This window comes from Eptatretus burgeri, chromosome 10 (assembly GCF_056783735.1).
Source record: "Eptatretus burgeri isolate ZD-2024b chromosome 10, Ebu_testis_v1, whole genome shotgun sequence".
NCBI lineage: Eukaryota > Metazoa > Chordata > Myxini > Myxiniformes > Myxinidae > Eptatretus > Eptatretus burgeri.
This window is the reverse complement of record NC_140970.1, coordinates 49,608,227-49,620,304: the sequence shown is the minus strand read 5'-3', so window position 1 is coordinate 49,620,304 and position 12,078 is coordinate 49,608,227. Positions and strand designations below refer to the sequence as shown.

At 52.8% G+C, this 12,078-nt stretch overlaps 1 long non-coding RNA gene across 1 annotated transcript in view; it reads right to left on the bottom strand.

Moving 5' to 3' along the window:
* Positions 1-12,078, bottom strand: part of LOC147018523 (uncharacterized) — a 43,158-nt gene continuing 31,080 nt past the window's right edge. The window contains exon 2 of the long non-coding RNA XR_015062804.1: positions 1-439. This is a non-coding gene — a long non-coding RNA (uncharacterized LOC147018523). The remainder of the gene's footprint in view (positions 440-12,078) is intronic.

The following is a 12,078-nucleotide window of genomic DNA, read 5'->3' as shown; positions in this document are numbered from 1 at the left end:
CACACACACACACACACACTCACACACACACACACACACACACACACACACACACACACACACACACACACACACACACACACACACACACACACACACACACACACACACACACACACACACACACACACACACACACACACACACACACACGTACACCCAAGAACCGGTGGCCACAGCCTTTAGTGAGGCCTCCAGCTCTGAGGGAAAGGCGAGCTGAAGACCAGAGCCTGCCTCGGACCTGTCCACCTCATGTGGTCTTAGTGCTGGTGGGGTGGCGGAACTCGGACCTTTCACGTGTGAGGCGAACGCGACAACCACCCGTGTCAGGCGAACACAATCTCCACTCGTGTCACCCGTTTCTCTCACCTTGTTCACCGACAGAGACACGGCGCGCAACCCTTGCGGTTCCTTTGGAGGAAGGATCTCTCAAGCTCTCCTGTTCACCGACAGAGACAGACGGCGCGCAACTGACTTGCAGTTCTCGACAAGGAGGATAGTAGGGTGAATATACTGATTCTGGCTCACTTTCCCCATGTTAATGAATGGAGGATTCTCAGCGATTCATATTTTTTTCCACTAAAAAATAAACCCCCTTTTTATCCCAAGGTATTGTTGCGGTTGTGGAAATTCGCAAACCACCATTCAGGTCCCGTAGGTGAGATATCTCTGTCAGTACATGTGTAGTTAGCCCCAAACCCGTTGTTTAGAGGGAATAAATCTGATTCATTCGGGCTGCGACCCTTTGAGATAGCCGTTTTCCTGTTCTATCTTTATTTTGAACCAACCACGTCTCAAACGCCATCACACAACAACCACCAACCACAACGCCGCTTCACAACAACAACAACGCGGATGCGCGGAGTGGAGGCGAGGGCGTCCCGGTGGTTTTCGGCAGTCGGCTGAGGAGAATTGGGGGAAGAGACCGAGGAGTTCGGGTCCGAGGCAAGGAAGATGGCGGTCGGCGACGAGGTCGCGTTGGAATCGCTCGTCACGGGACCCAAGCAAGCCAGCCATCCTCTTTCCCCAGAGTATCAACAAATCCCCCCCCCCTTTTTTCCCCCGCCCTGAGATAGTGCGAAAAGTGGGCCTCGTTCCCACCCCACTCCAAGCAGTCCCAACGAAACCTGTGAAGGAGCACGAAGTTGGGGCACCGCCGCGCTGCCACATTTGCGGCTCATCACAAAGACACGGGTAGGACCCACCCGGTCTCGCGGACCTGACCGCTCTTTCAGGTCCCGCGCAAATATTGGCCCACAGGCCCCGTCTGCCCCCTTGTCTTTGAGGGTGGCCTTTTCTTTTGTTTCTGTGTAAACGTGTGTGTGTGGTGCCAGTCTGGTGAAGTAAAACTGTTAAGTGTGGCCGTGTGTCGGTCTTAGTCGGTAGTATCTCTGCGTCATTGTTTCTTTTGTTACATTTGCTTTTTGTGCACAATTGTTTTAATTGTATATGTGTGCTCTCCGTGTGCCGCGGAATAAATGTGCATCATGTTGAACTATTTTCCTGTTTCGCCTCGTCTTTTCTTAAATTGAATCTCCATCTTGCTTCACGTCATGGGTTGGTAGTGAGCTAAATACGCCCGATAATTAATCGGAACCGTCGAGGCCGACGATAACACCGCTCGGTTATCCCGATAGTACAGAACAGGTCGCTTAAGCGGCCCGTGTCCGGGGTCGACCTGCGGCGAGGTGCGATCGCTCGGTCTACCCTCCGCGTGGGTAATTAGGTAGGTAGAGTTTGGCGAACAACCCTATCCCACGCGGTTGGCCGATTGGCACGATCGTGGTGAGGCCGAAAGGCCCAGCCGTGACTAGCTCCCGGCGTTAGTCCGAGAGGGTCACGACAGAATTGTCCGTCCGGTGGGCGACGTGCCGCAATTCGAGTCACGTGGCCGTTCGCACGCCGGCGGGCGCGAATTCACAACACTGCTGTCAGGTCGTGGGACACAAACCCATCCCCCTCCTCGCGGCACTGGTGTCGGAGAGCGGGAAAACGGGCTCTCCTGTCTCCAGCTAAATTCACGGGAATCGGTCCAGGGGTGAGAGGAGCGACCCCCGATTCCCTCCAAATTACGAGCGATTTAAATTAACCCGTTACGAGAAATAAGATGGCTTCTCAAGGCGAGCGGGAGCCGGGCTTGAAGGCAATAACCGGGGAGCTTAAAATGGCGACGCCACGTGTGGGAGCGAACGAGCCGGAGGGGGTGCAACGGCTGTCAGGCCCGCGGTGGAGGCGGGTGAGGACAAAATAATTTGGGAGACGTGTTGGGCGAGGGTCGTGACGGAAAAAGTGACGGTGACCGAGAGGGAAAAATTAAATGGGGAGACCAAAACGTGTGAGACGAGACACGAGGTGACGACAAAGGAAATAAAAATAGTGGATGTGGTGAATTGAAGGTCGTGACGTGTGATCACATGTCACGCGGATCGAGCACGGGATAGATAAAGCCAAGTCTCCGCACGGACGGGGTGATGGTCCCAGGGGCATTGTCATTTACGGCGGCGGTCCACTTTGTGCTCGTTGAATGGTGAGAATTGAGAGTATATCGGACTCCGTGCTTATGCTGATTTATTTTGCGGTGATTAATTGCACATGTATACATTACTGCGTATGTACTCCTAGCTGCACCTGTATTCCCTGATGTGCCTGTAGAAGCGGCTTCAATCAAATGGAATAAAGCCTACGCTCTGAAGGTTCTTCTCTCGCTTTCATTTCAGTGGAGACAAGGGAGGTAAAGGGTGAAGAGGTGACCGAGTTCGCAGAGACACGGGAGATAGAGGGTGAATTGGACGGGGTTAGAGACGCGCGCGCGCGCACACACACACACACACACACACACACACACACACACACACACACACACACACACACACACACACACACACACACACACACACACACACACACACACACACACACACACACACACACACACGTAGTGGAGGACCATGAGGGGGAGCTGGCGGACTGGTTAGAGACCCGGTGCGAGCAGTTGGATGGCCTCCTCCAGGAACGAGGGGAGGGAGTATGCCCCCTTGAAGCGAGTCACGACCAGGTGGGTTCAGTCGTGCTTTGCGAGGTCGAGGGGAGGAGTCCTGTGGACAGGTGCACGGAAAGCTTGGGGGGTATAGAGGCCCCGGAGCCCCTTGTGGGGACACAAATCCCCAGTGTGGTTGTCCCGGTGTGTATGGTGCAAGGTGTGATTGCGTCCCCGTGTGTGGAAATGACCCCGTGTGTGAGTGGTGTGGTGGTGAGTGTGCCGGAGTGCGTGCTTCCCAGCATGCCGTGTGTAAAAGGGGCACTGCAATTGGAAGAGGCCGTGTGTGAGTGAAACGGCCAGTATGAATGGAGCACCACGTGTGAGTGGAGCCACGTGTGCGCCAGAAACGGCACGCGTGTGTGAAGCACGGTGTGTGAGTGGAACCACGGGTGCAAGGGAAATGGTATGCGTGAGTGAGCGGCCGAGTGTGAGAGAGACAGCGTGTGCAAGGTCGCTGTGTGTGAGGGAGATGTCGGTCGGCATGCGTGAGCATGCAGCCGCGTCTCCCGGTGTGAATTTGAGTTTAATGGAGTGGAGTCTGTGCGTCGTGACACGTAGGTGTGCGTGGGTGGAATGGCTACGACAACGACAATTGAGAGACAAAGGCCGAATAGCGGCCGTAGATGTTTTGAGAACCGCGCCGGGTTCACCCAGCAGTGAGCGCAAGGTCCGTGCTGTGCAATGCACGAGGCTGCCACGTGCTCGCTTGCGGGAGTGAAGCCTGGTCCGGAAACGAGCGTGGTGAATGTTGCCGATCCCGCGACGGACAAAGTTTAGGCAGGATTACGAATTTGGACCGGACGGGTTCTCCACGCGGGCGTGTGTGTTCAGCTCCAACGGGCAGAGCACATGTGTTCGCGTGGGGAACCCCTCGAGACGTGAGGCTTGTGTTTTTTTTATGCGCCGGGTGACGTCATGGCTGCGTGTGTGGTTGGAATCCGGCAGGAGGGTGAATCCCTGCCGGATGGTACCGTCCAAGAGGGACGAGGGACGCGAACGGCTGCCATGACGTCACGCCAAAGGTGCGCGGCTGTGAATTGCTGCGCTGGTGCGCAGGTTGTGAGTTGCCGCGCTAGTGCTGCGCCATGAAAAAAAAAAAACAGAAAGCCTCGCTTTCGGGTGAACAGGATTCCTGGGCAGGGGTGGAAGACCTCCTGGCCTGGGCACAGGATGACACTAGTTAGGGGGAAGGGTTAGCTTAGCCAGACCGGCTCCATGGGGCAGGGGTAAGTCCTCATGAGGCCCGTGGAATGGATTAGTTGCAGGGATTGTAGATGAGATTTAGGTTGGGAAATGGATAAATGGGAATAGATTTGGAGACAGAGACAGACTTTGGATGTGTAGCGGGGACGTAGCTTAGCTACGTAGTGTTAAAAGGAACGTGCTGTAGTTTAAGGGACGACGTGGGAGCACGAGTTAGTTCGGGGAGGTAGTTAGAAGGATGGCAGAGTTCAGCGGTGTGTGTGTTGAAGAGTAGTGAGGTGAGGACATGTTGAGTGAGTGAGGCCAGCGGGTCTGTGTGAATGGAGCGAATGTGGAAGGCATGGTGCGATGAGTGATTGGGGGAAGGAGTGACTCCTGCCCAAGGGACCCCGGGGTCAGTGTAGAGTGAGTTAGGGGGTTAGTTAAATTGAAAAATGGAGGTCGTTTTGTTGTTGGTGGGAAAGTAGGCTCGAAACCCGTTTGGAGAGGTGCAGGAGCCCTGTTGACGGGCTGGGAGCGTGGCTGCAAATGGTGAGTATCTCTGAGTGGGTGCCCCGGGCACCAGGCTAGTCGGCCGTAGTAGGCCAAGGGCCCATGAGGGGCCGGGATAGCGTAGTGAGCACGGGTGCGTCCACTTGGTGCGGGGGCCCGGGGCGCCATTAGCCGCGTGGGCAGTGTTGTGGGCACGGGTGACCCTCGGAAAGGGGCCCGGGAAGCCAGCATGCATTTTGGAGAACCAGCCTGCCACGTGAGCGTTTCAGGGGAGTTGCCATGGGGGGCACTCCCCGGTGTTTAGGGAGCTGGTAGGCTCGGAGGCAGTGTAGTGCCCGGGGGTGCCATCGTCGGGGAATCGGCAGAGAGTCGTGCCTGCCAAGGGGAGCCACGCGTCCCAGCCATGAGACCGTGTGAGGCAACGGAAAGAAAATTGGGGGGCGAGGCCCGAAATTTGAGAGGACACAGGCGACGGGAATCAGGGTTGATAGAACCAATAGTTTAAGCACGAGGCGCTTGTTGAAAGCCCCGGGGTAGTTTAAAGGTAAATGGTTAGGGTAGATTAGGAAGTGTACCCCTCCACACCCTCCATCCCTTTGCTCTCGTTGTGGGCCGCTGGACCCACTTTGGGTTAGATCGCTGAAGTCTGGGGAGGCCATCTTGAGGCTTCGTTGGGCCTCGACACAGGACGCTCGCTCTCCCTTGTTCCCCTCCGGGAAGGGAACGTAGGTGTTGGGAGTAGGCTAGTAGACGATAGGTTAGCTGAACAAGGACGATAAAGGGGGTTAGGGGACGAATAAAATAGTAAAAATAAAAATAAAACAAAAAAATTAGTTGGGCTAAATTGGGTTTTACAAATTAAGGGGGTGGGTATGGACAGTGACAGGCAAAGGCGATAGGTGGGAGGGAGACAGTAGGCAGGTCCGAGCCCGCCTTCCGAGTGGCCAGCACCACCGCAGTCCCTCCACCAACCTCCATTGAAAGGCAAAGGCCGGCCCCCTTCGTCGGCTGGCTTTTTGCTGCAAGGCCTGTGCCAGTCGGATTGTCCGACGGCTGTTTGCTTCAAGGCCTGTGCCGGCCGGGTCGTCTGCTGGTGTTTTCTTCAAGGCCTGTGCCGGCCAGTTCATCTGCCGGCTGTGTTTACCTGCAGCGGCCTGGTTTGCAGACTGTGTTTGCCTGCTGCCTTTGCCATGCCATGCCCACTGCACCTGTTCACCAGGCCCATTCAATTTTGCCCCCCCTGTTCATTTCCATGTGCACCAGGATCAAGGCAACAGTTTGCAAGCTGCGAGAACTGCCCTGTTGGCAGCTACAACACGGGCCTGCAGTGGCGGCCCATGCACCATGTTCGCATCCATCCATTCATCCATCCATTCATCCATCTATCCATCCATCCGTTATGTTCATTGCGTGTGCCACTTGAGCTGGCACGGAGACTGCGTTTGTGCAGCCCATGCACCGTCGTGGTTCACTGGGTTCATTTTTAAAAAGGGAAGGCTTTGGACTGCGTGTGAGCAGCCGGCCATGTTCCCTGTCACCTGCATTGCTTGAGCCAGAGACTGCATGCGAGCAGCCTGGCTCCCTGCTAACTGCTTTCTTTTTGCAGAGTCCATTGATGCTGGGCCATGGTTTAGTGTAAAATTTGTAAGTTAAGGTTAAGATGTACTGTACATATGAGTGCGCCCCGGCATGTCTGTCTTAGCGCCGGCAATTTTATTTTAGTCGTCCATGTGAGTGGGTTTGTTTAGTTAGTTACTCAGCCCTCAGGTTATTTATTTTGGGGACACGAATACCATGAATGTCGCACTCAGGGATCCCTAGGTAAAACGTACTAGGGGAGAACTACACATGATGGCACACAAGAATTTGACGACTTGGGACGAGTCTGTAAAAAGGGGAGGGGGTAGTGTTGCGGTTGTGGAAATTCGCAAACCACCATTCAGGTCCCGTAGGTGAGATATCTCTGCAAGTACATGTGTAGTTAGCCCCAAACCCGTTGTTTAGAGGGAATAAATGTGATTCATTGGGGCTGTGACCCTTTGAGATAGCCGTTTTTCTGTTCTATCTTTATTTTGAACCAACCACGTCTCAACCGCCATCACACAACAACCACCAACCACAACGCCGCTTCACAACAACGCCAACAGGCACGATCTTTACCTTCACAACTCGCTCCCGCAAACATCGCATCACCGCCATTCCAAATGGCACCATGGCCATAAACCACCACCATAAACCCTCCACCACCTTCACCTCTCTCCTTCTGCGGCCATTCCCGCACCACCTGTGAGCACCGAGCGTCAGGCTGTCCTGGCCTCGTACGGGACGCGCGCCGAGCCGCGAGTGCAAAATGCGGCCTTTTCGAGGAGAATTCGGATCAGGAATGCTACACGTCCACTTCTGATCCGTCCAATCAGCAAGCGCGGGGTGGTTTGGCCCCGCCTCTAGGCGCATCTGTGTGGAATCGTGATATGCAAATTCTAGGATCAGGGGAGATTCACGCCCCTTTTTCTGCGTCCAATGGGCGAGCGTGGCTCCGCCCCCGAGCTCGTTCTGATCCGGAAATTTGCATATGGGTTCTCCTGCCGGCCTATAAAGCACCGAGCGCAAGGCGAATCTCGGCAGAGTCGGCCTTGGAAGAGCGGAGAGTGGCAGAAGAGCGGAGAGAGTTTTTGGCAGAGTCGGCCTTGGAAGAGTCGGTTTGGGCAGAGTCGGCCTTGGAAGAGTCGGTTTGGGTAGAGTCGGCCTTGGAAAAGCGGAGAGAGTATTGGGCAGATTCGCGTTGGAGCGCGGAGTGGAGTCGGGAGGCGAGGGCGTCCCGGTGGTTTTCGGCAGTCGGCTGAGGAGAATTGGGGGAAGAGACCGAGGAGTTCGGGTCCGAGGCAAGGAAGACGGCGGTCGGTGATGAGGTTGCGGTGGAATCGCTCGTCACGGGACCCAAGCAAGCCAGCCATCCTCTTTCCCCAGAGCATCAACAATTCCCCCCCCCCTTTTTCCCCCGCGCTGAGATAGTGCCAAAAAGGGGACCCGTTCCCACCCCACTCCAAGCAGTACCAACGAAACCCGTGAAGGAGCACGAAGTCGAGGCACCGCCGCGCTGCCACATTTGCGGCTCATCACAAAGACACGGGTAGGACCCACCCGGTCTCATGGACCTGACCGCTCTTTCAGGTCCCGCGCAAATATTGGCCTACAGGCCCCGTCTGCCCCTTGTCTTTGAGGGTGGCCTTTTCTTTTGTTTCTGTGTAAACGTGTGTGTGTGGCGCCAGTCTGGTGAAGTAAAACTGTTAAGTGTTGCCGTGTGTCGGTCTTAGTCGGTCGTATCTCTGCGTCATTGTTTCTTTTGTTACATTTGCTTTTTGTGCACAATTGTTTTAATTGTATATGTGTGCTCTCCATGTACCGCGGAATAAATGTGCATCATGTTGAACTGTTTTCCCGTTTCGCTTCGTCTTTTCTTTAATTAAATCTCCATCTTGCTTCACGTAAAGGGTTGGTAGTGGGCTTAATACGCCCGATGATTAATCGGAATCGTCGAGGCCGACGATAACACCGCTCGGTTATCCCGATAGTACGGAACGGGTCGCTTAAGCGGCCCATGTCCGGGGTCGACCTGCGGCGAGGTGCGATCGCCCGGTCTACCCTCCGCGTGGGTACTTAGGTAGGTCGAGTTTGGCGAACAACCCTATCCCACGCGTGTGGCCGATTGGCACGATCGTGGTGAGGCCGAAAGGCCCACCCGTGACTATCTCCCGGCGTTAGTCCGAGAGGGTCACGACAGAATTGTCCGCCCGGTGGGCGACGTGCCGCGATTCGAGTCACGTGGCCGTTCGCACGCCGGCGGGCGCAAATTCGCAACAGTATATTTATTTGTCTCCCCTTTTAACCTCGAGGAATTTTTTTTCAAATAACCGATGCATATTGTTTAGCTCACTCATTGAACCTATAATGATTTGTTCATTCTCAAATTCCTTCAATAGTTTAATTTTCTTTGCACAATAATCCCCATCTAAAATATTGTTGCGAATTCGCGCCCGCCGGCGTGCGATCGGCCACGTGACTCGAATCGTGGCACGTCGCCCACCGGACGGACAATTCTGTCATGACCCTCTCGGACTAATGCCGGGAGCTAGTCACGGGTGGGCCTTTCGGCCTCACCACGATCGTGCCAATCGGCCACCCGCGTGGGATAAGGTTGTTCGCCAAACTCGACCTCCCTAAGTACCCACGCAGAGGGTAGACCGGGCGATTGCACCTCGCCGCAGGTCGACTCCGGACACGGGCGCTGAAGCGATCCGTTCCGTACTATCGGGATAACTGAGCGGTGTTATCGTCGGCCTCGACGGTTCCGATTAATTATAGGGCGTATTAAGCCCACAAACAACCCTTTTCGTGAAGCAAGATGGAGATTCAATTTAAGAAAAGACGAAGCGAAACGGGAAAACAGTTCAACATGATGCACATTTATTCCGCGGCACACGGAGAGCACACATATACAGCCAAACAGAATGCACATATATCGAATGCTACAAAAGAAACAATGACGCAGAGATACTACCGACTACGCGAGCACACGGCAACACTTAAACAGTTTTACTTCACAGATGGTGCTGACAGACATTTACTCAAAAGCAAAAGAAATGGCCATCCTCAAAGACAAGGGGGCAGACGGGGCCTGTGGGCCAATATTTGCGTGGGACCTGAAGGAACGGTCAGGTCCGCGAGACCGGGTGGGTCTTACCTGCGTCTTTGTGTTGAGCCGCAAATGTCGCAGCGTGGCAGTGCCCCGTCTTCGTGCTCCTTCGCGGGTTTCGTTGGCACCGCCTGGAGTGGGGTGGGAACGGGGCCCCCTTTTCGCACTTCTCAGCGCGGGGGAAAAAGGGGGGGGGAATTGTTGATGCTCTGGGGAAAGAGTATGGCTGGCTTGCTTGGGTCCCGTGATCTGCGATTCCACTGCGACCTCGTCGCCGACGGCCGTCTTCCTTGCCTCGGACCCGAGCTCCTCGGACTCTTCCCCCAATTCTCCTCAGCCGACTGCAGAAAACCACCGGGACGCCCTCGCCTCCCGACTCCACTCTGCTCTTCCAAACCGACTCTACTGCCTCGCAACAACAACTCTGGCGCAACAACTCTTCTTTCTCTCTGCCCCAAAACTCTCTTCGCTTTTCTGCCACTTTCCGCTCTTCCAAACTGACTGCCCAGATTCGCCTTGCGCTCGGCGCTTTGTAGGCCGGCAGGAGAACCCATATGCAAATTTCCGGATCAGGACGAGCTCGGGGGTGGAGCCACGCTCGCCCTTGGATGGAGGAAAAGGGGCGTGAATCTCCCCTGATCCTAGAATTTGCATATCTCGATTCCACACAGACACGCCTGGAGGCGGGGCCAAGCCACCCCGCGCTTGCTGATTGGACGGATCAGAAGTGGGCGTGTAGCATTCCTGATCCGAATTCTCCTCGGAAAGGCTGCATTTTGCACTCGCGGCTCAGCGCGTATCTTGTACGAGCCCAGGACCGCCTGACGCTCAGTACTCACAGGTGGTGTGGGAATGGCCGCAGAAGGAGAGAGGTGAAGGTGGTGGAGGGTTTATGGTGGTGGTTTATGGCCATGGTGCCGTTTGGAATGGCGGTGATGCGATGTTTGTGGGAGCGAGTTGTGAAGGTAAAGATCGTGCCTGTTGGCGTTGTTGTTGTTGTGAAGCGGCGTTGTGGTTGGTGGTTGTTGTGTGATGGCGGTTGAGATGTGGTTGGTTCAAAATAAAGATAGAACAGAAAAACGGCTATCTCAAAGCGTCGCAGCCCTGATGGATCACATAAATTCCCTCTATACAACGGGTTTGGGCTAACTACACATGTACTTACAGAGATATCTCACCTACGGGACCTGAATGGTGGTTTGCGAATTTCCACAACCGTAACAATATTTAAAAATAAAACATTTGAATCTTTATATTTTTCAAGATACCCCTTTTGTGTTATGATGAAATGATAAGCTTCTCTTAATGTTCTCATCTGACTGCCTGCTGAGCCTGATTATTTTTTGCATAAGCCACGCCCACTTTTCATTAGCCCGCCTACTTTTTCTTAAGCCCCGCCCACTTTCGCTAAGCCCCGCCTACTCTTACATCATTTCCAGTTCATCTCCGACTCACAAAGAATTCACTACAAAATTCTAGAATGTTATGGTTTTGAAAAATTTCCCAACCAAGGCTTGCCTGGGCTTGCCCAGCGAATTTTCAAAGAATCCTCCATTTTGAAAATTTTTTCTCCATTCTAACAACATCTGACTCACAAGGCTTGCTTGGGCTTGCCCAGGTAATTTTCAAAGAAACCTCCATTTTGAAATTTTTTTTTCTCCATTCTAACAACATTACAACATCTGACTCACAAGGCTTGCCTGGGCTTGCCTGGGGTTGCCCAGGGAAACCATAGCAACCAGTCTTTCTCTTTCAAAGCTTCAAACCCAGACTCCATTTTAAACATTTTTTACTTTTACTGACAATGGAGTGCTGTGCTGGGCTTGAGTGGGATGACTTTGGAGTTCCTTGGAGTTCTACTACTTGTATGGAACTAAACCTTCAAGTTGATGAACTGGATTCAAACCTCTTATCTATTGAGGTAAGATTTTATTTTCCTATTTACAGAGTTTGATTTAAGCATATAATCATTATTAATTAAATCACTTCATTAATACATTATTATTTTCTCTCACAGGAAATTATCTGAAATACAAAATGAAAATACTGCTTTTGCCACAACTTGGGATGAAATTGTTGGTTTGGTTGAAGACCTTATGAGCGACCAAGACCCACAGAACGAGCTTGTCCTTGATGACCCAACCAAAGAGTTATACCGTGGAGACCAGCAAAATCCTGAAAAAGAGTTTTACAGCAATAGTACTCCTTGCGAGTTATCAACACAATGCCCACTGAACAAGTTATACCTTGATGAGCCAGAATACAAGTTTTATCTTGAAGACTCACAAATTTTGAAAAAAATCAGTAAATGAGTTCTGCCTTGATGGTTTAAATAACTACCTTGGAGACTCGGGAAAAGGGTTCTGCCAAGATGGTTCTAAATATGGAACCTACCTTGGAGACTCACAAATTTCAGACATTTTGAAAAATGGAGATTTCTTTGATGATCCACAGTTATACTATGTGAGATCTATTACTGAAACCCATAAAAATTGGAAAAATGGAGTTTTCCTTGATGATCCAGTTATACTATGTGAGATCTATCACTGAAACCCACAATATTTCTGGAAATTGTGGTTCTACCTTGGAGTCTTGGATAGATGGTTATATTTTTGGAGACTTGAAATGTGGGTTCTGGCTTGATAACTCA